This window comes from Sus scrofa, chromosome 8, assembly GCF_000003025.6.
Source record: "Sus scrofa isolate TJ Tabasco breed Duroc chromosome 8, Sscrofa11.1, whole genome shotgun sequence".
NCBI lineage: Eukaryota > Metazoa > Chordata > Mammalia > Artiodactyla > Suidae > Sus > Sus scrofa.
This window is the reverse complement of record NC_010450.4, coordinates 130,463,700-130,489,090: the sequence shown is the minus strand read 5'-3', so window position 1 is coordinate 130,489,090 and position 25,391 is coordinate 130,463,700. Positions and strand designations below refer to the sequence as shown.

At 45.6% G+C, this 25,391-nt stretch overlaps 1 protein-coding gene and 2 long non-coding RNA genes across 11 annotated transcripts in view; 2 read left to right on the top strand and 1 right to left on the bottom strand.

The window, feature by feature from the left end:
• Positions 750–20,257, top strand: LOC110261994. Of its 2 annotated transcripts, none has more exons than XR_002346475.1 (3): positions 750–1,513; positions 18,625–18,768; positions 18,844–20,257. It is a non-coding gene; the product is annotated as an uncharacterized LOC110261994 (long non-coding RNA). The 2 variants fall into 2 exon arrangements; XR_002346476.1 differs by lacking the exon at positions 750–1,513 and adding an exon at positions 15,002–15,950.
• On the bottom strand, positions 17,027–21,687 carry LOC102166545. Its single transcript, XR_001298531.2, has 3 exons — positions 21,524–21,687; positions 20,813–21,020; positions 17,027–18,757 (listed from the first exon to the last, which is right to left on the bottom strand). It is a non-coding gene; the product is annotated as an uncharacterized LOC102166545 (long non-coding RNA).
• The window catches only part of HERC3 (HECT and RLD domain containing E3 ubiquitin protein ligase 3), a 121,105-nt gene continuing 117,493 nt past the window's right edge, over positions 21,780–25,391 (top strand). For 3 of the 8 annotated variants that reach the window (XM_021100757.1, XM_021100751.1, XM_021100753.1), the window contains exons 1-2: positions 22,729–22,863; positions 24,271–24,332. The gene's annotated coding sequence lies outside the window, so the exon portion shown is untranslated. Of the gene's footprint in view, positions 21,940–22,728; positions 22,864–24,270; positions 24,333–25,391 lie in introns of those variants that run through there. The other 5 variants (XM_021100749.1, XM_021100750.1, XM_021100756.1 and 2 more) reach the window with 4 other exon arrangements.

Genomic DNA, 25,391 nt, shown 5'->3' with positions numbered 1-25,391 from the left:
GGAAGGAAGGAAAGAAAGAAAGAGAAAAAAAGGGAGAGAGAAAGCAAGCAAGCTGCAAATATCATTGTAATTTTAATATCAGCACTCTTTAGCTGACCAAAGCCTTTGTGCAAACATTTGCAATAGTGCATTAAAACATGCATGAAATGGTAGTAAACCCTAATAACTCTCAAGCCACATTTTTTGCAGCAGTATCTCAACCAAATACTCATATCTTGGAAGAATTAGTGGGTTGAGACATACCTTGTCAAAAAAAATAAGTAATATAGTTACATTCTGTCAACCTTTATGAGTGCCTATTGTGCGCAAATAATCACTGTGGTAAGAGCTATAGAGCAGGCATTCTTCAACTACTTCTGTTTCTAAAACCTCCCCATCAGATCGGTCACAAGTCCTGTAAATTCTGCCTCTTTATCCCAGCCTTGACCTAGACCCTCCCTGGCAATAGTTGCACTTCATTCCTGATCTTATTCGTTCATCCTTCTACAACCATCCTCCATTCTGCCACCACAGCTCTCTTTCAGACACACCAATTAAGCCATGTTGCCGGCTCGTCTAAATTTCCTTCCTTCCTTCCTTCCTTCCTTCCTTCTTTCTTTCTTTTCTCCCCACTCACGGCATATGGAAGTTCCCAGGCTCACGGTCAGATCACAGCTGCAGCTTCTGCCCTTCGCCACAGCAATGCCAGATCCCAGCCACATTTGCGACCTACACTGCAGCCGCATCTGTGACCTACACCACAGGTCACGGCAGTGCCAGATCCTTAACCCCCTGAGCGGGGGCAGGGATGGAAGCTACATCCTCACGGATCCAGTTGCATTTGTTACCACTGAGCCATCACAGTAACTCCTGATGCTGGCTACTGTTTGTTACCTACTTACTTTGTGTCAAACCTTTAATACTCTCAACTCACTTAATTCACACATCAACCCTGTGAGGTAGGTACTGTTATTACCCCTATTTTAGAGATGAGGATAAGGAGGCTTAGGGAAATTAAGTATCACAGCTAGTAAACAAGTCATCTATGGGAATTAACAGGTAATATACAAATTAGTGATTGGCCTGTCCCTAAAGCGAAGTGGGAAGACTCACACTTTAGAGCAATCGTAGCCTCTGTGGACTTTGAATGTCCATGGCTCTAAACTAAGTAGCAAGAGTAGAAACACCACTTTGGTTTGAAAATATTCTTGGGAGTTCTCTGATGGCCTAGCAGGTTAAGGATCCTGTGTTTTCACTGCCATGGTTGCTGTCCTGTAAGGCAAGGTCGATCCCTGGCCTGGGAACTTCCACCTGCTGCGGGTGTGGCAAAAAAGAAAAACAAACAAAACCCAAACAAACAAGAGAGAAACTGAAGTAAATGTTGCAACTCTCATTAAAAATATATGTGTGTATATATATACTTTTTTTTCCCAAAGGTTTTTTCTGTACTCTGATTCACTCTCTTTGTTTTTTCCAGGTCCTAGAGCCTAGGAACTTGGTGTGTCAACTGCAGGATTCAGGTACAAAGTCTCAGGTATATCTAACCAAAGTGTTTACACATTCAAATGTTTAATTTCCATTATAACTGGGACCCTGTTTTTCCTGATAGGCCTTTGATATCCTCGAGCTTGTGAAATTTATTGGTCCAAAAGGCTGCAAACTTTAACAATCATATTTAGGAATTACCCAACAACCTATACCTGTGCTGTAATCTGACTCCAGTTTGAATATAATTTAGATATAATTTTTCTGTATAGAAATGGTTATGTGGGGTGACTTTTTCCCACCTAAACCAAAGGAAAAACATGGAAAGTCTGATTTTTTTGTTGTTGTTGTTAAAATTAAATACAGAATGGAGACTGGACTTGAAAATTTCCTCACACAACCATTTATGCCACATAAGCATGTTTATTTCTTAAACATTACTAAAAGTTAACTTAGGTTATTTCTTGCAAATGCTTCTGATAATCATAAAAGAAAGTCATTATCATCCTAAATATGGTATGAGATAATCACTTTGAACCAGCCCCCAACCATCTGGAAACCTCCAGTGAAATAACCAGTCATTGTAAAGGTTAAACAACTCCCTCTTTTTACTTTATAAACCATCCTATAATGCCGTGCCCTTGAGCTTCATATCAGTTTTAAATTTGAGAGCTCCCAGTTCTCAAACTATTCTCACATGCGCAATAAAATCTTACTAAATACCATCTATTGGAGTTCCCATCATGGCTCAGTGGAAACGAATCTGACTAGTATCCATGAGGATGCCGGTTCGATCCCTGCCCCCGCTCAGTGGGTTAAGGATCTGGTGTTGCCGTGAGCTGTGGTGTAGGTTGCAGACGTGGCTCGGATCCCACGTTGCCCTGGCTGTGGTGTAGGCCGGCAGCTTTAGCTTTGATTCCACTCCTGGCCTGGGAACCTCCATATGCCATGGGTGAGACCCTGAAAAACAAAAAAACTATCTACTGATGTAGGCGTTTTAAATATTGCTATTTCTGGGTTTTTTGAGAGTGTTAGGGGCTGAATTGTGTCCCCCAGAATTCATGTTGAAGCCCTAACCCCTAGTGCCTCAGAGTGAGACTATATTTGGAGACAGGATCTTTTTTTTTTTTTTTTTTTTTTGGCTTTCTGTCTTTCCTAGGGCTGCATCCGCAGCATATGGAGGTTCCCAGGCTAGCGGTCGAATCGGAGCTGTAGCCCCTAGCCTACGCCAGAGCCACAGCAACGTGGGATCTGAGCCGCGTCTACAACCTACACCACAGCTCACGGCAATGCCAGATCCTTAACCCACTGAGCAAGGCCAGGGATCGAACCTGCAACCTCGTAGCTCCTAGTCAGATTTGTTAACCACTGCGCCACGACGGGAACTCCAGGAGACAGGATCTTAGTGAGAGAGGCGAGCAAGTTAAAATGCGGTCCCCAGAAAGAGCCTTGATCCAGTCTGACTGGTGTGATAAGAATAGGAAAGTAGGACAGAGACGCACATAGAGGGAGGACCACGTGGAGGCACAAGAAGTCGGCCATTCGCAAGCCAAGGGGAGAGGCCTCAGAAGAAGCCACCTTCCGCTGACACCTTGATCTCGGACTTGCAACCTCCGGAACGGTCAGAGAACAAGTTTTGGTTGTGTAAGCCTCTCTGTAGTACTTTGCTATGGCAGCCCTAGCAACTAGCACAAGTAGCTTCCAAGTATGCGCTGAAATGGCTATGAATTTCCAATTAAACACATTCAATTCAGGTAATATAATAGAGCATGAAAGAAGGAATCCTTCAAAATACTTGATTTTGACAATGTAGCTTTTCCGATAATGTCGGTTGCACCCTACCACGGAATAAGACTCAGAAATCCAGGGTCATGGACCCTGTTCAGTTGGTGGCACTTAATGAAGTGTATGTGGCCTCAACCTATCTTCTAACCAAAAGCTGATTTATCCGTTTGTAAAAATGGTAAAATTGCAGTCACCTCCTTTATGAAGCCTATAATTAAAGTTATATGAATGGGGAAATTTTAATCAGAAACTCTACAATCAAAATAAAGTCAGTAATTTAATATTGTTTTTTGTAAAATTGTATTTTGGCGATACTTCTTGGGAATTGGATGCAAAAATAGGGGGCAAAACTATTTAGGGAGGAAAAGAGCAGGAAAAGCGTTCACTGGGTTTTAATGAAAACATTATTTGTTGAATGTTGCACTTAACTAGAGGGAGAGATATGTATATGCTATAAAAGCCAATTTAAGACTGCTTTTTTACTCACAAAGAGAAACAGCTGGGTTTTAGCATTTGTGTGTATTCAGGAGCAGTGTTCACTGAGAAAAAGAAAATCTATAGCCATTTGGAGAAGAGAATGGAAATTTGGCTTACTCATCAGTCATTAAAGACATTCTCTGTGTGCACATGGACCATAAAGCACATCAGGTTTGTAATCCAGCCACTGCCAGTCCTTCGAAAGCTTAATCTCTTGATTAGATGCCATTTTTAGTTGAATGTTTTAAACCTGAAATTGGAAATTTGTGCAGTATAACCCTTTATTCACATAGCTACCAGGCAGTATCACCAAAGACTCATACATCATGGACCATGCTCTTCCTCTGACTTCTGGAACTCTAGAATTATGGGAAGTTCTGGGCTAGGATGATAGAATGGTGACCCAAAGAATGCACGTTCCCTCCACCCCACCTCTTTGCATGGATTTAAAATCAAATTCTGAGTATCTGAGCAAAGGAAAATCCTCCCTACAAATTCGCTGATCACCCCAAAGCAGATTCCTGGGCTTTAACCTACACTTTCCAAAAATAAATCAGTACAGAGAAAATAATGATTTTATAGAACACCTTACTCGCAGCCCGGATAGCCTTTGCTAGCTGACAGTGAAAAGACCTGTGATGTTCCAGAAAAATGCAAGCCTCAAACTCCCCCTCCAAAAATGGTAGCATTTCTGAAGCTCTCCACCAATCCACCAAAAAGAATTTCCACCACCCGGGAAGCAACAAAAATAACCCAAGAATGACAATCGTTGATAGACCATGTAATTACACTGCCAGGAACAGAATGATCCTTCCTAGCTGAAAGTGGGTACAAAGACCCTGTCGTCTCTCCCCACCATGCCTTGAGTGTGCAGGCGCGACCTCCTGGGGCGGCCAGATTGTAGGCTCCCCCGCCCCATGCCCCCAAGTCAGTCAGTAGCCCTCCGAGAATTACAGCTCCAGAATCCTAAACTCTGAAAAGATGGAACGTACATAAAGCTGCAGCCTCCCCGTGGGCACTGCCACAAAGGTCCTTTTTAACCTTGTCTTCTCGTATAGCGCTCTGGGGGGTGGGGGTGTGGTGGGGCTTAGATATCCCAGAATGCATGGTTGAGAACCACTGGAAGAAGGCAACCAAAGACGTAATTTAAGAATAGACTGTTGAGCAGAGAATGGCCTAGGTATGGAGATCAAAACAGATCCCTGAGCTCTAGGCAAAAATCTGTAATTGCTGATAGTTCTTGGAGCTCATCGCATGCCAGGTGCTCTTCTAAGTGCTTTAGCACATTATTCATTTAACCCCAGACCATGCTATGAGAGGGGTCCTATTATCATCTCCAAAGAGGTGGAGACACAGAGACGTAAGGCAGGGGCTCACCCTTAAGTCAAACTGGATCAATTCTGATTCCATTCCAGACAGTCTGACTCCAGAGGCAGCTATTTAATCGCTAAGTGAGATGCATGTACACCTCTACAGCCCTTTTATCAATTGCAGGGCCCTTGCCCAGTTTAGTCCTGCCTCTCTCCCCGATTCACCTGTATTCCATGATGCTTTCTTCCTATCAGTTTAACCTCACGCAGGTGGAGAGTCTGTCTTGAACAAGGCAGCCGTAGTGTTGCTGCACCGGACCCATCAGCTGGGGCCTGGCATTCATTTTAACGCTTTTGGGCCAGAACCTGGAATTCCTGGGTTGAGCCTCAGCCTTCCTCTCCTTCTCTCTACATTGGTCCCTACTTCATGTTCTTAAATTTCCAATAACCTGAATTCTATCCACTTGGGGCTGGGACCGTGATCCATCTAGAAACACCTGCCTCAGCGGTTGCTTTCTAGTCCCATGCCCCAGCAGTATCTGAGAGTGCACTTTTGAGGTGTTGCTTCCCTCGTGGGAGTGACCTGTTTTAGTTAGAACGCTGACCATCAGGAGTTCCTGTCGCAGCTCAGTGGTTAACAAATCTGACTAGCATCCATGAGGATGCAGGTTCAATTCTTGGCCTTGCGCAATGGGTTAAGGATCCAGCGTTGCTGTGGCTGTGGCATAGGCCGGCAGCTATAGCTCTGATTGACCCCTAGCCTGGGAACCTCCAAATGCGATGGGTACGGCCCTAAAAAGCAAAATCAAACAAACAAGCAACAAAAAATACCGAGGACACTGACCATCATCCAGCCTAATGTGGTTGTGCCCTTTGGTCCACAGTGTTTGGGGTTCATACTGCCTTACTCTCAGAGACGAGCCCTTAGGACAGCCAGTTCCTCTGGTTCTGGACCCTCCCAGCCCAGGCTTCCAGCTCCCTCCCCCACGGAGCCCTCTAAAAGTTCATGCCTGATTTCTGGCCAGTCGAGGTAGGGAGGCTGTTAGCCTTCTTTTTTTGTTTTCTGTTTTCGTGTGTGTTAAAATGTTATTTTGATCTTCCAAATCCTTTGTGTCGCGAACAGGGTATATCCTATCATGCCATTTGAGCAAGGCCCCGAAGAGACTTTGCCTAATGCTCCGGTGCTGCCAAAGAGGCAAGGCCAGGGCTTCAACCCAGGCCGTGAAACCGTAGATCTTCAGGGCTTGAAAGGCCTTTAGAAGTCACCTAATCCAGCGAAGGAAACGAAACCTGGATCTCCTCCATAACCTCTCCGCCGAGGGGGTAACTGGCCCGTGCGGAGCCTTCCCTCCAGGGACAGCTCCGTTTCCTCTCTGGCTGGTTCTGACACTCATTTATGTAGCCATTCGCACACGCTTCAATTCATTGAACGAGTACTTCAGGAACTAAAATGTGTACCGCCCAGGGGTTTCGCGGCTATTGAGGCATTTCTGGAGGTAGCTTTACTTAAAGATAGAAAGTGGAAAGTTCTGCAGGACGGGTACTGATCACGTGCTATGGAAACTGCTGGAGAGTTCCTCCTTCTACTGACCTGTAAACTGTCTTACTGTGTACCTCCCAAAACTGGGTCTTCCTTCTGCTCTTCTCAGCCATAGGGAAACAAAATACCTTTCTGCATTACAGCTAGTGTGTCATCCTTCCGTTGTTTCTCATAAAGGATTTCTCAGATCTTTTTTCTCTCCTGATTATTCCTCCCTGAACTCATATTTCAGTTTGTTTATGATTCTCTGAAAAGGTTTCCCCAGAGCTGAGCAGAACATGGTGTGGACTGGAGGGAAGAGAAGTGAGCTATTTTCTCATCCTAGATAAAAGAACTCTCTAGGGCATTAAAATTATTTGGTAACCATACTCATCCATTATTGTTTCAAATCGACCTTACTGGAGTTCCCGCTGTGGTGCAGTGGGTTAAGAATCCAACTGCAGCGGCTTGGGTGGCTGCTAAGCTGTGGAGTGGATCCCCGTCCCCAAATTCATGTGTGTTGTAGCCTGTGTCAGGATTTACTTCATTTTTAAGGCTGTATAGTACTCCACTGTACATATGTACCACGTTTTGCTTATCACCCACCTGTTGATGGACATGGGTTACTTCTAGCTTTTGGCTATTGAAGATAGTGCTACTGTGAACATGGGGGTACAGTTATCTTTTTGAGATCTTGTTTTCAGTTCTTTTGGGTGTATATCCAGAGTAAAATTGCTGGATTGTAAGGAACTAATAACTATTTTTAATTCTTTCAGAATATTTAAACATACATTTTTTGGCTATCCTAGAGTGTTTTTGTTTGCTTGTTTGTTTTTGTTTTATTTTTTTATTTTTTATTTTTTTGGCTTTTTTTTTTGCTATTTCTTGGGCCGCTTCCGCGGCATATGGAGGTTCCCAGGCTAGGGGTCCAATCGGAGCTGTAGCCACCGGCCTACACCAGAGCCACAGCAACGCGGGATTGTTTTTGTTTTAGATCTCAGACAAGATGTAAAATTTCAGGTCTGGATATATTTAACTGAGTTCGAAATCTCTCTTATCAAATCTGATAGTCAATAACACCCAGTGCCAATTTTTTTTTTTTTTTTTTTTTTAGGGCCACATTTGTGGCATATAGGCTAGGGGTTGAATTGGAGCTGCAACTGCTGGCCGACACCACAGCCACAGTAACGTCAGATCTGAGCCTCATCTGCAACCTGCACTGCAGCTTGTGGCAACACCGGATATTTTAACCCACTGAGCGAGGCCAGGGATGGAACCCACATCCTCATGGATGTTAGTCGGTTTCTTAACCTGCTGAGCCACAACAGGAACTCTAGTAGTGCCAATTTTTGAAAAGCCTTTCTTGGAACAGTAAGGATACTAGATGCCAATTACTTATGGAAAACTATTGAAGATACTAGGTATCTTTTGGCAAAACACCAGTGAAGATATACTTTTGTATCCTTTTGTATAGGATTTCTCCTTTTCACACAATGAATGGCCCATATTCTCGTAGAGCTGGGACACGGCAACATCATGTCACCGTAATTACGCTAAACACCATGTTGCCTTCGGAGTTTAAAAGTTGAACACTGACTTGGTCTCTGCGTCATTGGAGGATTCCTCCTCAGCCTGTTAAATCTGACAGGCATCAACGGTGGGCATGAAGAGGATGTCACTTGCTCTCTTGTTTGCTCCCCTGTCTACTGACGCTAGAGGTGCAAGGATGCCATGACATTAAGGGTCAAAAGCAATAGACTTTAAGAGCTTCAAGTAATTAATAAAGCGGTCTCACACAGTGAAGTTCTTACAGCTTCTCAGAGGATCAGTTGATGGCATCAGACTTTCTTTTTCTTTCTTTTTTTTTTTTTTTTTTTGTCTTTTTGCCTTTTCTAGGGCTGCTCCTGCAGCATATGGAGGTTCCCAGGCTAGGGGTCAAATCAGAGCTGTAGCCACAGGCCTTGTGACAGAGCCACAGCAACGCGGGATCCGAGCCATGTCTGCAACCTACACCACAGCTCAGGGCAATGCCAGATCCTTAACCCACTGAGCGAGGCCAGGGATCGAACCCGCAACCTCATGGTTCCTAGTTGGACTCATTAAGCCCTTCGCCACGATGGGAACTCCCGAGCATCAGACTTTCTTTACATCAGATATTCAATAAAAAATGTTCTTTGCTTTACATAAGGCTCATACATGTAGAAGACAGTAACTTACCACTGTCACTTCATGTATAAATTGGAATGTCAATCCTTTAACTATATCCTATGTCTGTTTCATATTTCATTTAAATGCGCTGAATCCCCTTTTATAAGCAGTGAGTCATCAGGATGTTACATGATTGTTATCAAACCCAGTTCAGCTGTATTCCCCATGTCAGGCGGTGTGCTCCGTGCTGGTGTGTCCTGGGAAGCAAAGTTTAAACCATAGACACTCCCTCAAGGATTTTAGGCTTTTAGAGAACAGTCTTTATTTACTTTCTAAAACCTGTTCATCTCTCAATGTTCTTCACCTTAGTAAAGGGTCACTGCTGTGTAACCCTCTGTTCCCGCCACGCCGGGAATCTAGGACTTCTCCTGGATTTTCCCTCTCCCTCCTCTAGCTCCCTTCTCTGCTACCCCCAGAATAGATCTTGGCTACATCCACTTGTCTTCATCTCTCCTGCCCTTATCTGAACCCAAGCCACTGATATTTCTAGTCTGCATGATTGTAGTAGCTTCAATAAGCTCCTAATGGTCTAATTCTGCTATTGTTCTTCCTATCCCTGGTCACCTATCTGGGAGCCAGTCATCTGTTCACAATCTCCCAGTGGCTTCTTCTTCTTTCTTCTTCTTCCTCTTTCTTCTTCTCCCTCTTTCTTCTTCTTCCTCTTCCTTCTTCCTCTTTCTTCTTCTTCCTCTTTCTTCTTCCTCTTCCTTCTTCTTCCTCTTCCTTCTTCTTCCTCTTTCTTCTTCTTCCTCTTTCTTCTTCTTCCTCTTTCTTCTTCCTCTTTCTTCTTCCTCTTTCTTCTTCTTCCTCTTTCTTCTTCCTCTTTCTTCTTCTTCCTCTTCTTCCTCTTTCTTCTTCTTCCTCTTTCTTCTTCTTCTTCCTCTTTCTTCTTCTTCCTCTTTCTTCTCCCTCTTTCTTCTTCCTCTTTCTTCTTCTTCCTCTTTCTTCTTCCTCTTTCTTCTTCTTCCTCTTTCTTCTTCCTCTTCCTTCTTCTTCCTCTTTCTTCTTCCTCTTTCTTCTTCTTCCTCTTTCTTCTTCCTCTTCCTTCTTCTTCCTCTTTCTTCTTCTTCCTCTTCTTCTTCCTCTTTCTTCTTCTTCCTCTTTCTTCTTCTTCCTCTTTCTTCTTCTTCTTCTTCCTCTTCCTTCTTCTTCCTCTTTCTTCTTCCTCTTCCTTCTTCTTCCTCTTTCTTCTTCTTCTTTCCCCCACTCCTGCAGCATCTGGAAGTTTCTGGGCCAGGGATTGAATCTGAGCTGTAGCCGTGACCTACACCACAGCTGTGGCAACACTGAATCCTAAACCCACTGTGCCACCATGGGAACTCCCTTCCCAGTAGCTTCTTGTTGCACTTAAAACAAAACCCCTATAAAACTATTCGTGAGAGGTTCCCACTGTGGCTCAGTGGGTTAAGGACCCAACACGGTGTCTGTGAGGATGTGGGTTCCACCCCTGGCTTTGCTTAGTGGGCGAGTGATCACAGTGAGATGCTGTGGCTGTGGCATAGCCGGCATTTGCAGCTCTGATTCGATGACCGTAAAAACAAAAAAATCTTTACGTGATGTGCCCCTGTTTTTCCCTTTGAAGATACCTCTTGCCGTGCCCCTGTCTGCTCACTCTGTTCCAGCTACACCAGCAATCTGGCAATCCTTTCAGTGCCGTGACAATAAGCTCTTCTCAGTCTTAGAACTTTCACACATGCTGTTCCCTCTGCCAGGGCTGCTCTTACCCTGCCTGGCATCTCTTTACATCCTTAACATTTAACCTTACGGGTTTTCTCTTCAGAAGGGAGTTCCCTGAAAATGCTGGGTAAGGCTGGTGTGTGTGTGTGTGTGTGTGTGTGTGTGTGTGTGTAGGGACAGTGTAGACACAGTGTGACAGGAGTGACCTGTGCTGGGCCAGAGTGAGCTAGAGTCAGGGTCTTGGAATGGGTGTGGGGCCAGGATGAAGAGCGAAGTCTGGATGAATATTTATCAGATCCAGAACTGGGAGAGAGGTGTGGGTCAGGAAAGCCAGTTAGGAAAATGTTGAAGCAATGGAGGGGTACAGATAAGGACCAAAACTGGGGTTGAAGAAGAGGTGTAGAGCATGGCAGGCTGAATAATGGTCCCCAAAGACGCTAGTGTCCTAGTCCCCACAACCTGTGCATGTGCTCTCTTGGATGCTAAAAGGCACTTTGCAGATGCGATTAAGGATCTTGAGATGGAAAGGACCCTGGACCATCCAGATGTGTCTAATGTAATGACAAGCGTCTTCGGAAGAGAGAGGCAGGAGGGTCAGTGTCAAGAGACGGCAAGGTCACTAAGGAACAAGAGATTGGCGTGACACGGCCACAAGCTCAGCAATGTGGGCAGTTTTGAAGCTGGAAGGGGTTAGAAACAGATTCTTCTCTGAAGCTTCCAGAAGGAATCCGCCTTCTCACCACCTTGATTTTATCCCTGTAAGACTCATTTGGGACTTCTGGCCTCCCGAAGTGTAGGAGAATAAATGTGTGTTGTTTTAAGCTGCTAAATAGACGGTAATTGGTCACAGCAGCAACAGGTAAGCACCACGTAGAGGAAGAGACAGATGTGAAAGACATAAAGGAAATGGTGGTATCTGATGAGATATGGGGAAAAGAATTGAGCATCGCACTAATTCCAAGATTCAGAATCTAGATGATGAAGGCAATGGGAGAATTCGTTTCTGGGGGACACGTGAGTTCAATTTTATATATTTTGCTTGGGTTCCAGGGAGAGCATCCAAAATTAAGTTTACCTTATATGAGGGTTTGCTTTTAGGGTCAGGAAGGCGCCCTTGGGAGGCAGAACGCCCCTCTTGCATTCCAGTGACAGTTGCATCAGTTAGCAGAGAAGACATCTCCCTTAAAATTCTCTTGGAAGGAGAGCATGGCCAGGCATTAGGCTTTATTGCAATTGAGTGTGAATGCGCTTATTGGATTCTTAGATTTGGTAAGTGGTTGAGGCAAAGAGTCCATGAATACTCTTGGAAGGCCTGGATGCTCTTAGAAATCTTATACAAGTTATTATTAAATCTTATTTGAGTGATGACTTGAGTATATACATCTTTTGTGTGTGTGTGTGTGTGGTGACAACATCTCATCAGATTCTCAAAAGGTTAGAAGTCAAGAAAGCTAAGAATGATGCTGTAGGAGTTCCCGTCGTGGCGCAGTGGTTAACGAGGAATCTGACTAGGAACCATGAGGTTGAGGGTTCACTCTCTGGTCTTGCTCAGTGGGTTAAGGATCAGGTGTTGCCGCGAGCTGTGGTGTAGGTTGCAGACGCGGCTTGGATCCCGCGTTGCTGTGGCTCTGGCGTAGGCCGGTGGCTACGGCTCTGATTAGACCCCTAGCCTGGGAACCTCCATATGCCGCTGGGAGTGGCCCAAGAAATGGCAAAAAGACAAAAAAAAAAGAAAAAAAAAAAAAAGAAAGAATGATGCAGTAACAGTGTGGGGTATCAGAGGCCAGAAGAGGTAGGCAAAGGGTACAAGGAAGCAGAAGGGCAGCACATCAGTAATAGACTCCTGGACACAGAAAACAGACTTTTGATTACCAAAGGGTATAGCAGACGTGGCGGGAGCTAAGTTAGGAGTCTGGGATTAATATGTATACACCACTGTATATAAAATACGTGAAGTGACAGGGAGCTGTACTCAATATCTTCACCTATAATGGAAAAGAATCTGAAAAAGAACATATATAATTTAATCACTTTGCTGTATACTTTAATGCAACATTGCAAACTAACTATAACAAAAAAGAAAGGGCAACACATGACTACTCTATAGTCATTAATGCTAACTCCTGCTTCCCTTCTTCTTCTTCTTCTTCTTCTTCTTTTTTTTTTTTTTTTTTTTTTTTGTCTTTTTAGGGCCACACCCTCAGCATAGGGAGGTTCCCAGGCCAGGGGCTGAGTCTGAGCTGTAGCTGCTGGCCTACACCACAGCCACAGCAATGCAGGATCCAAGCCACGTCTGCGACCTACACCACAGCTCGCGGCAACCCCGGATCCTTAATCCACTGAGCAGGCCAGGGAGCCAACCTACATCCTCACAGATGCCAGTCAGATTTGTTTCTGCTGAGCCTCCACAGGAACTCCGACTTCCCTTCCTCTTTACTAGACTCATTTCAGGGCTTCGTGTGTTTCTAGAACCAGCTTTTGCAAAGAGGCTGCAGAATTTCTGTTTTGGTGTTTTACAGAATATTTCATCTATGTTTCTTAAAGTAGTTTTCTAATATTATACATACTAGTATTTCCACCAAGTGAATATTAAAGTAATTCAATAAATAATTATCACCGGTAATCTCTTTTCATAGATGAGACCGAGAAAGCTTAGGTAGCTTCTCATGAGCTGCAATTATCATTTTTTTCAGTGAACTAAATCATCAAGCGTTGCCTAGCTGATCTCTAAGTAAAATATTTCTGTGGTTATAGCTCCACGTAGCTTAGATTTAGCAAAGCCAAGACCACTGAATGCTCCAGGCTGACCCCGGCTCAGAATCTCTCGCCTCAGTGATTTATTTCGGTAACTGGTTTTCTTTCTCTGTACAGATCAAAATGAGAGTTTCCATTTTGTGTAGAGTAACGCTGACTTCTAAGAAAATAAAAATTATCGATGTCAAGATTTCCTTTTCATAACAGAAAGGAATGGACTAGGTTTGTACTTAACGGAGTTTCCTGTGGTTGTGATTGATTGTCCTGGGTCCACGCCACACACAGGAAGTTTCACTTTAATTCAGAGCCTTGCTTTATGGGGTAAATACTAATTTAAGAAGAGTAAACGAAATATTTTTCAGTTTCTACTATTATAGTCCAGTCATAAAGGATACCCTCTCTGCTGCAGTGTCAGCGAAAATATAATGATTTGTCTTTGAAATGACGAGAGTTTCACCAGAGTCGAGGCTTGTATAAGTTCAGTCTTCTGTAATTTATGTGTTTTCTGAGTGAAACTGATAGGGAGCTCTGACCTGACTGATGGGACAACAGAATATCAGGTGGAGAGAGGTACTTTGTGGAACAGATTTGGCTAACCTCCTGCATTTGCTTGCAGAGGGCTGTCAATGCTTGCTGGAAAGATGCAGCCGGGGATCAGAACTCCCCATATATCCTGACTAAGAATAGACTTTGTCAGTTTGGCAACGTCATTCTTTTTGAGTTGACACTTGGGAAGAACATACATGGAACTCTCAGAGGAAGGGAATTCTGGACTAAGATGCCAGATCAGTCAGTCAGTCCTGGCAAATCAGCCTGGTGACAGATGCCATAGCTAGACTACATTAAAAGCCTTATAGATTTTTTTTTTTTTCTTTTTTAGGGATGCATGTGTGGCATGGAGAAGTTCCCAGGCTAGGGGTCAAATAGGAACTGCAGCTGCCAGCCACAACTACAGCAACTCCAGGTCCAAGCTGCATCTGCGACCTACACCACAGCTCATGGCAACGCCAGATTCTTAACCCACTGGGTGAGGCCAGGGATTGAACCTGTGTCCTCATGGATACTAGTCCATGACCACTGAGCTACTCCTATGGATGCTTTTTGTAGCAACATACTTGACTCAGTACCACAAACAGGCCTAAATCAACAGAAGTGTATTGTCTCACAATTTTGGAGGCTGAAGTTCAAAATCAAGGTGTTGGTAGCTGGTTCCTCCTGGAAGCTCCGAGGGAGAATCTCTTCTCTCCGCCTTTTCCCTCACTGCTGGCGGCCGCTTGGCATTCCTTGGCTGCTAGATCCCTCGCTCCCGTCTCTATCTCCGTCTCCACGTGGTGTTCTCCCTGTGCATCTCTGTGTATTCGCAAGATCTTTTCCTTTTGCTATTTTTTATTTATTTATTTTTGGTCTTGTTTGCCTTTTCTAGGGCCGCACCTGTGGCATATGGAGGTTCCCAGGCCAGGGGTCCAAGCGGAGCCGTAGCTGCCCGCCTACACCACAGCCGCAGCAACACAGCTTCCAAGCTGCGTCTGTGACCTACACCGCAGCTCAGGGCAACGCCAGATCCTTTAATCCACTGAGCAAGGCCAGGGATCGAACCCACACCCTCATGGTTCCTAGTCAGATTTGTTAACCACTGAGCTGCGACGGGAACTCCTTTTTTTTATTTTTTTCCCCCTTTTATGGCTACATCTGTGGCACCTGGAAGTTGCTGGGCTAGGGGTTGAATTGGAGGTGCACGGTCTACGTACGCCCCAGCCACAACAATGCTGGAGGCAAGCTGCACCTGTGCCGTGCAGATCCTCAACCCACTGCGGATCCTTGACCCACTGAGCGAGGCCAGGGATTGAACCCCCCTTCTCAGGGACACTATGTTGGGTTCTTAACCCACTGAGCCACAATGAGAACTCCCACAAGGTCTTCTTCTAAAGACACGAGTGGTTGAATTCAGGGCCCTCCTAATCTAGGATGACGTCATCGTAATGAAATTATTTACATCTGTAAAGACCCTATTCTGAGTAAGTTCACATTGTGAAATTCAAGGTCAACATGAATTTTGGAGGGAAACTATTTAATAATTCACGACAGCCTCCAGCCCATTTACCCTCAGAAACATCAGTACAATTCATCAGAACGTAATGCTAATAATAAGGCCCAGGCTCCATGTTTCATTCCAGGTACTGAGCAGGTCATTTTACCTGGCTCTAGGCTGACAGCTGCATACGTACCTTGAAATTTTATACAGTTACTTAAAAAGGGACTCAGACAAGAACTGGGATGAAATAACACAAATCCACCCTTAGAGCTACGGAAGACCCCAAAGTTCGTGCCTACACAAGGGTTGGTCCATAAGGGCATTTTCATCTATAGTCCCTGGAATACACTGGTACACGTAACAACGCGGCTTATGGCAAAGGTGATTGGACCACAGTGGATATTTTACATCATAACATTGTGTTCTTTTTATGACATGGACAGTACAATGCCTTCTCTGGCTACCTTCTGTTGCTGGACGATACAAATTCTGACACTCTGTCTGCTTTTTAGTTTGCTCTGAAACTTGGTGAACCATCAGCTTTAGTGGCTTGTGCATGTGTACCGGAGATGAAAATGATGAGCAGTAGTTTGAGTTTGTACAGAACTTCCTTTCTGGAATCTTGTATTTTTGGCAGGTGTGTGGAAGGACTGGGGGGAATTACGTGGCATCGAATAGAATTTCAGCAAAGGACCAGCGACTCCAATCATGTATTTTTATGCATGTAGGTAATTTTTGACATGAATATTTAGAAACATCTTAGCTAAGCTAATTTTCAGATGTGCACCACATGGCTTTTTATTTTGTGGAAGTTTTCTTTTTGTTTTATTTATTTATATCCCATATGTTCTCGTTGAGACTTCAGGTGGCTGACAAAATTAGTAGAATGAAAAAGATAAAATGTAAACCAAAACGAAACAACCTCATTACTGGTGAGGGGACTGGACAGAGGCCACTTAGAAATTGTGTGTATATTTAGTTGGTGTTATTGTTAGGGAAAACCGGCACATCTGCATTCAGCCTAATCTAGAAATTCCACTTTTAGGAATTTATCTTAAGGAAATAATCAAGAGTGAAAGCAAGTTTAGCTGTGTTCACCATGTGTAGGTATGCTGCACCATTGTTTATAATGGCAAAGGAGTGAAAAGAATTTAGGGGTTCCTGTTTTGGCTCAGTGGTAGCAAACCTGACTAGTGTCCGTGAGGGTGTGGGTGGATCCCTGGCCTTGCTCAGTGGGTTAAGGATCCTGCATTGCCCTGAGCTGTGGTGTAGGCTGCAGACGCGCCGCAGATCTGGCCTTGCTGTGTCACAGGCCGGCAGCTGCAGCTCTGGTTTGACCCCCTAACCTGGGAACTTCCGTATGCCACAAGTGAGGCCCTAAAAGCAAAAGAAAGAACGAAAAAGAAAATAATTTAAACATGCAACAAGCAGGAAATTGGTGAAGTGATATCTGTTTTGTGGATATGTGCAACTGTTGTAAAATCACATTTAATTCTATTGAAGAGGTTCCATATATTGTTAAATTCAGACAGCGTGGTGTAAAATGATATTAAATGGACCACTTTTAGAAATGCGCACACATACATGAGGAAATGACAAAATATGAAGAACTAACATGGGCACCAGGAATTGTATCTAGTCACTTGGGATGGAGCAGGATGGAGGATAAAGTGAGAAAAAGAATGTATATATGTATGTGTGACTGGGTCACTTTGCTGTATAGTAGAAAATTGACAGAACACTCTAAACCAACTATAATGAAAAAATAAAAATCATTAAAAAAAAAGAACTAAAATGGGTGGTGAAAGACCAGATCATTTTTATTTACTTTTTTTCTTTTTCTTTCTTTCTTTTTTTAATGGCTGTACTCGCAGCGTATGGAAATTTCTGGGCCAGGGATTGAATCCGAGCAGCAGCTGCAGCATATCACTTGATTCTTTAACCCATTGCACTGGGCCAGGGATCGAACCTGCACCTCCACAGTGACCCGAGCCTCTACAGTCAGAGGCTTCACCCACTGCACCGGAGCAGGAACTCCTGTTTTCTTTTTTTCTGATATGTATTTTACATGTCTTACATAGTGTGTATTTATTGCATTCATGAAGATAAAAGCAAGCTTTTTTTTTTAAGTAGGTAAGAAAATGAGTACAATGGGAAAATGACATAGCAAAATGAAAATGAACCTTGAAATGAGGTTATGTCTCAAAATGCACACAATGTGATTCTGTACAGATGGCACATACATTTTCATCTAGGCTTTCAAAAGCCATTGGGAAAAGGGAAACAAAATCAGCTATAGTATCTACAAGATGAGGTCCTATATATAGTATTTTATAAGTATAAAGTAAGAACAGTTTGTTGCTCCACACCCTAGAAGTAAATATAATGGCTGATTTCACTGAGCATTTGCTTACACACAGAATAAAAACAAAGTGCCAAAGGCCAATAGAAAGTTAAATGCCACTTAGAAGTTCTCCTGTATCTAAATGGTAGCCATAAAACTTAGAAATACAAACAGTACTATTTTATTTTTTCACAGATTTATACTAAACAAATTAATTATGTTATACGGTATATATCAACTTTACAGATAGAACCCCCTTGATTATTCCTCTGGAATATGCTAAAAGTTTGGGCTTATTTGGTACAAATGAGAGAGAAAAATCAGGCAGCACAATGCAGATGCTTCTGCTAGGATTAAGGAAAATCCTGTATTAATACACCACATTCACTGCGACACGAACTACGCATGGCTGCAAGGCTCTATTTCGTGCAACCTTCAGGGACAGGCCAAAGCTCATCCTAAAGGCTTTCTTAGGAGATGCTCAACTATCCAATCTTGTTGATGTTAATTTCATCCTCTATGACATTAGTTAGTTTCTCATATTTAGGGTAAGGTGCTTGGGCCTCATCCAAGTGGCTTGATAAGAGAAAAAAAAAGCAAACTTAAACTATGAATAGTTTCAAGAAAAATGAATAGTCAGAATGGCTGTAAGATCTTTGTCGTCAGGAATGATGCTTCTATCCAGCAACACTGCATATAGAAGACCTTCAGTAAATACTTAATAGTTATTTGAGTGATAGCAATATTGACTTGCCATATCTTTCTTCCAAGTTATTTTCCAGGTTCATAAATTAATGCTGTGTATTACAGAACCGTTGTCAATAAGCTTAGATAATTTAGCCTGAGAAGAGAGAAGCCTCTTGGATAAATTCTATTAAACCAGCCCAAACAGTGAAAAATATTTTACAATTAATTTTTCCCTTGAATATGACTTGACTGACACAATGATTCATTTGTTGGGGCTGCAGGGAACCAAGAAACACTGTTGTGATTGTGTAGTTTTTCAGGATGCACACTCCTTATCTGTCAAATAATCAGTGCTTTCCATTCCTAGAGATGAAGACACTTATTCTTCAAAAGTATACCTGGAAGACAGACTGCAGTGGCTGACCTGGTTTTCTTCCCTCACTTGTGTCATCTGATACCAGAAGTCCGTCTCTTTCTTCGTTTACCAAGTGGATGTTTGTCTGCAGGGCAAGTAAGTAAACACAGAGAACAATCATTATTAAGCAGTATTCCTGCTGTTCTGAAAATTCCTTTCAATTCAAAATAGGCATATGCATTTCAGGAAGTGAGCTGTGAAGAATGTAGCAAGTCCACATCTGTTCAGCTGGTGGTGCAGCAGCCCTGGAATCAGCCCCTGTCCCTGGGGCCACCTCATCCACCCAGTGCTGGAGCTGGACCGCTTGAGCCTTTCTGCCAGTCAAAGGTCATGGTTAGAATCTCTCACTTTATTTATTTATTGGTTTCCAACTTTTTTTTTTTTTTTTTGGCCAAGCCTGCGGCATGTGGCAGTTCCCAGGCCAGGGATCAAACTGAAGCCACAGCAGCAACTTGAGCAACTGCCGTGACAATGCCAGATCCTTAACCCTCTGTGCCACAGGGGAACTTCCTTTCAACATATTGCACTGTAAAATTTTCAAACACACAGGAAAATTGGAAGTCATGTACAAAGAACACCCATCTACCCACCACACAGAATCTAAAATTAACATTTTGCTATCCTGGATTGATCGTATATCTACCCGTCCCTTTACCCATCCTCCGGCCATCTTTTAAACATTTCAAAATAAGTGGCTGATTTCAGACACTTCCTTCTAAATAATTCTGCCTACATAGCATTAGCTGTTTACAGTTCTTGTTGGGGTTGAATCTTTTAACATGAGTGTTCTTCTTTTATAAAATTTATGATTAGCTGCTCTACCTAGTGTTTGGTATGGTTATGTGGTTAATGTGGGCCTCCCCTTCCAAGGCAAAGGGACTGTGCTGTTTTGTTCACCAGCAAAACCGGATGACCCGGAGATGCTGAGTATATAGTTCATTTGTCACGGAACATGTGGGAAGGCAGAAAGAAATGGGTGGAAGATGGAGCTACAGAAACGGAAAGGAAAGGGAACTATGTCTTCTCCAGGCCAGACCGTTGGTGGTACTGGGGCTGGTTAAAGCCCTTTTGGGAGATGGAGCAGGACATGCTTGCTGAGGAAACTGCCATTTTATGTTGGTTCAATTAAGAAAGTAAAATGAAGTACTGTGGGTATCTTCACGGATGGTTCTACTATGAGTAAGTTCCTAGGGTTCTGGCTGTTTATTTGGTAAGGATGCACATAGTACCTCCGTTTGTAATTTAGACATGTCTCCTGTCTCAACTCCAGGCTCCGTTTGTAATTTGGACATGTCTCCTGTCTCAGCTCAAGGCTCTGTTTGTAATTTGGACATGTCTTCTATCTCAACTCCAGCTCAACCAGCTGGAGATAAAACTTCTGATGAAAAACTCATGAGTCATGGGCCAGAGATATTGACCTCATATTTGACACATGAAAATAGAATCTCATTCTCTCCTTCTCAATTATGGGGAACTTTCTTTCCCACCATGACTCCTCTTTGGCCATCCCTCCAGTTCTTGGTGATACCATCTCTGAACTAAGATTATGTCTTTTTTTTTTTTTTTTTTTGTCTTTTTGCCATTTCTGGGGCCACACCCACGGCATATGGAGGTTCCCAGGCTAGGGGTCGAATCGGAGCTGTAGTCACTGGCCTACGCCACAGCCACAGCAATGCAGGATCCAAGCCATGTCTGCAACCTACACCAGATCCTTAACCCACTGAGCGAGGCCAGGGATTGAACCTGCAACCTCATGGTTCCTAGTCGGACTCGTTAATACTGAGCCATGACGGGTACTCCTAAGATTACGTCTTTGTGAGACCTCGACTTCTGTGAGATGGCTACACCTCCAGCATAAATGAATTGTGTTTATCTTGTCCCCAGTGTTTCTGGAGGTGTCCAGTGTGATTCAAACTTCAAAGGTTGGAATTATTTTCTTAGAGGACATCAGCTACCAGACAATTGAGATTCTGCTGGCTTATCTTGCTTGTCTCAGGAGCATGTGGCAACTTGCCTTATGTCCCTGAGAATACATATGCCAGCCAACAGGGCCCTGGCCCCAGGATATGCTACTTCCCCAAACTTCTTTTATGCTTGATCAATCTATTAAATTCTCAGAGAAGGTAATTGCAGACCTGACCTGATTTGAACATCCTTGAGAAGAATCTGGCCTCAAAAGACCTTCCCCGGTTCAAATGGCAGGTGACAGAAATTCTTCCACTAGTAAAGTCATTCTTTTGGGTTAAAGTAGTACTTTCCCAGTATTCTGCTTCTGTCTTGCAAATTGGGGGGGGGGGGCGCAGAAGATTCCTGCAGTCACCTTTGCCGTGTTTTCTTCCCAAGATTTTCTGTGGATCAGAAGAGGACCAAGGGAAGCACCGTGACCTTGGGGAGGAGGAGGAAGCTCAGAGATTCGGTGCCAGGGAAAGTAGGGGAGGGCAAACTTCTTTATCCATTATTGGGCTTTAGGTCACATGGTGACTTTGAGACAGAAGATTTTACCATCTCCCGATCCGCGACTTCTCGGCATGCTCCCCCAGCCCCCTCCTCCAATTTCCCCCAAGCCCCCCTTGATCTGTAGAGCCTCTCTTCTCTTCCACCCTTGTCTTCGAGGATCCCGGGCAAGCGCCCACCTCCTTCCCGCCTCTCCAAAGGCGCAGCCCCGCTTTCGGCTCGGAGCTTCCTCCCGTCCCCCGAAGGCGAGGGAAACAAGACACCTCCACCGTGGGTGGAATAAGACACTTCATAACTCACCCTTAATTGTCACCCTCTAGCTTTTCCCCCTATGCCCAAGGTTTTTGGTCCCCTCTGCACAGAGAATAAGACAGAGCCTAGAACCGGAAAAACGAACCGCTGATCCGTCCCGACCGCTTCCACCCTGTTCCAGCGCTAGCGCTCTGCGTCTTGCAGCCGGATCGTGGCCGACCCAACACCGGCGCCGCTGTCCCCTCCCCGGGCCCGCAGGTCCTGTCACCTCGGGCCGCCCCCGCCTCCCTGCCGAGCCTGGGCCTCGCCCCGCCTCCAGCCCGCGGACCCCGCCGCCCCGCCTCCGCCTCCGACTCCGCCGCGGCCGCCGTGGGTGCGGGTCCGCCCCAGAAGGGCGCCCATTGGCCGGGCGGGCCGTCCTTCACCCAAGCGCATTCCGCCGCCCGCAGGCTTGCGGGGAAACTTCCTTATTATTGTGACGCCGAAATCCGAGAAACCCCGAGCCGGGCCGGTGGCGCTCTTACCGTCGGAATCCCGAGCGGCGGTGCGGCGGCCGCCAAGGTGCGCGGGGAGGGGGGGCGGTCCTGGGAAGGAGGGCACCGCGGGGCTGCAGCCGCGCGCCCGCCGCGTTCCGCGCCGCCCGGCTGTCAGCGCGCGGCTCCCGGCGGGGCGGCCGCGGCTGCTGGGCGCTTCCCGCGGCGACCTGGGGCCCGGCGCGCGGGGCGGTCGGGGCGCGGTGCCGGCGGGGCGCGGGCGGCCGGGCTGCGCGGGGTGCCCCTGGGCCGCGCGGGCGTCCTCGGGGCTCTCGCTCTGACCTAAAGAGCCCTGGCGCCCGGAGAGGCCGGAAGCCGCTTGGAAAATCGGAGCGCCCCCCACCCCGACTCGGCTGCCTGCAGGCTGGGAGGGATTGCGACGCAGAAAGTCAAAAGAGGATCCTCCCCTTCCTCCTCGCCTGGCCCGATTTAAATTCCGGGGCTCCGGTGACCCCGTTGCGGTGAGGGGCGCGCAGCCTTGGGGGCGGGCGGGGCCTCTGCGTTTGGGGGAACCGGGGAGGCTGCGAGGAGTTTGCGCTGGAGCCGGGGGGCTCCGTGGCCTCGGTGACAGCGCCGGTGGGGCCGCGGTGCCCGGCACCACCCACCTCGCGGAGGCCGGGCCGGGCTCGCCCGGTGGGAGTCCGCCTCCTGGGCGGAGCCGGGGCGAGGGTGTGTGTGGACACGTGTGTGTGCGTGTGTGTGCGGACACGTAAGTGCGCGGACGGGCGCGGGGGTGTCAGGAACTGGGACGTTCGGGGGCAGGTGGCACTTTGAGTCATTTGTGAATGTGTGGAGTGGGCACACCGGGACAACTGACCGGGAAGAGCATGTGTAACCTGAAAAAGACCAAGCCGGGGAGGGCTGTGGAGACCGCACCTAAAGCAACAACTATGCGTTGATTCCGGGTCTGCACCGTGGGCTCCGGGAGACGTGCATTTGAACTTTGCGTCGGGTATGTCAGTGTTTCTGGTTGTTTTCTGATTCCATTTTACTGTAGCTTTTAAGTTAGCTTCATTAGGAAGTACCTTAAATTCAGAGCGCAGCCTTCCAGGATTTTTTCTTGCATTCGGAGGCACGGAATGCTTCAGGAAAGACAATTCGAGAGCTCTCTTTCATTTTGGTGTGTCTCCTGGCTTTTTCCACAGATATGAAGCTGTTTCTAGGTTCCTTTCATCTGATGGTTTGATAACATCAAGTGAACTGCTCTCTCAACTCCAGACTGAGAAGAGTGGAATAAAATGAGAATTAACACCCTTTTACAATGCAGTGACTCTGGAGAGAGAGCCGTCGTGTTTTAGCGGCAGAATACTGCGAAGCTCTCTGTTCCTCCTGTCCTTTACCCTGGGAGCAGCAGGGTGGCATTAGAAGTCAGAAAACGGGGGTAATATAGTTAACCCCCCTTTTAAAGCAAAACAGATTAAGTACACAGCCTTGAGCACATGGAGGCTAGGAACCTTCTAGAGAAAGGATGCAGGAATCTAGGAGGAAGACTTGAAACCTCTTTGGCAGGTCCTCCTCTGGCATGAAAGAAAGAAACAGTTGGTTGGTTTGCAGGCAGTTTTTACTTTTTCCCTAAGTAGTTGAGTTTTTATTTTTGAAAAAAGAAACAGAGACTCCAAAATGCTCCAGATGCTGTTGTTGGAGCCATTGGTTTGAGCATTTCATTCTACATAACACATTTAAATTTCTCAAGATTTGCATAATAATTAAAAACATTTTTTAAATATATAATGAGGGTTACCCCCCTCCTGGAGATGCCAGATAGCTTTGCTCCAGTGTCAGAATTACAAGTAATATTCTCCAAATTGAATGGAAGTATCTTACATTGTGTAGAAATAAAGTTATAATGACCATATCTTAAAATCATGCAAGACTTTTTCTTCTGAGAGCCTTAAGGTGCCTCTCAGTCCCATCTTGTTTTGCACGAAAGAGGATGTGGTCATGAGAAGAAAGGAAAGATACAAGAAAGGCTTCAGAACAGTTGTGGCAAAATAAGCTGTGTGTGTGGTACATGGACAAATGGAGGAAAAAATGGACGTGTCTTTCCAAACTTTATCTTTCTCACCTAGACGGAAGATTTTAAAATCACTTCACTTTTACATCTCTTACGATTGCTAGGTGTTTGTAAAGCCACTGTCTGTGTCTCTTAAGGTCACTTTTAGAGGTGACATCTTCATAGTTGGCTTGTGGTTGTCTTCATGAGATTTAACCAGACTCTGGTCTTGGGAGAGAATGGGGAGTATTCAAGCGTGCATAGTATAAAGATATTCTCACTTTCAGACGTCTACTTTTCGTTTTCAGTGGCCCCACAGCACTTTGTCGCGTTCTGTACCAGCGTTGTTGTTTCTTCACTTTGCAGATTTGCCACGCGAGGCGGACCCATTCTGGCCTGTAGTGCAGATGCCGAGTGCGTGACCTGTGGTGAGTTACTACACTTCTCTGCACCTCAGTCTCCTCATCTTGGGCTTGAGGATAACATCTGACTCTCAGAATTGAGAGGAGGGCGAAACAAGATCATCCGTGGAAGGGATTCAGACGAGGGTAGCTGCCTAGAGAGGGCCCTTGGATCAAATCCGTACGGATTTCCTTCCGCTGTGAGGTAGTGAGGAGAACAAGGTGAGCCTTAGGAAGTAGGAGACCTAGTTTCTGGTCTCTGCTTCAACCAGTTACTTCTCAGAGGACCAGCGGTAACTTCAGCTGCCATGAAAATGAGGTTAAGGATGCGTCTCTTGGAGTTCCCATCGTGGCGCAGTGGTTAACGAATCTGACTAGGAACCAGGAGGCTGCGGGTTCAATCCCTGTCCTTGCTCAGTGGGTTAAGGATCGGGCGTTGCCGTGCGCTGTGGTGTGGGTTGCAGACACGGCTCAGATCTGGTGTGGCTGTGGCTGTGGTGTAGGCTGGCGGCTACAGCTCCGATGAGACCCCTAGCCTGGGAACCTCCATATGCCGTGGGAGCGGTCCAAGAAATGGCAAAAAAAAAAAAAAAAAAAAAAGTCAGTCTCTTACCTACAGGTTGGATCAAATGGACTTGGAAGGTCTCCAATAAGATGACCCCCTGCTGCTGCACCTCTGGCCCCCTTTAAACATTTAGCACCTTTAGAAGGAGTGCTTGCCGGTATCCGGGGCACGTGCTTCTGGGTGGGAGCCAGCAAGTGACTGGTTTTAGTCTGTGTCAGGGTGGGTGTGGAGGCAAGTCTGGCCACCTCTGTTGAGATCGCCTCCTCAGCCCTTCTGTCTCTGGCTAACGTAGGTTCCTGTCGCCCATAAACATCGAGGTGATTCAGCTGATGTGAGCTCCCTTACTGTGTGCAAACGTCGTCTTGAAACCTTTGTTTTCAAGATTGGAGAAGAAAGGTCGCCGGGCCTTGTTTTCTTGGACGGAGGGTGGAGCTTCATGTTTAAGGGCGAGGAGTCTTGGGAGATGAGCTCCAAATCCTGCCTTTGCCACAGCGGGTGCTTCTTTTCGTGTTCTTGGGCCA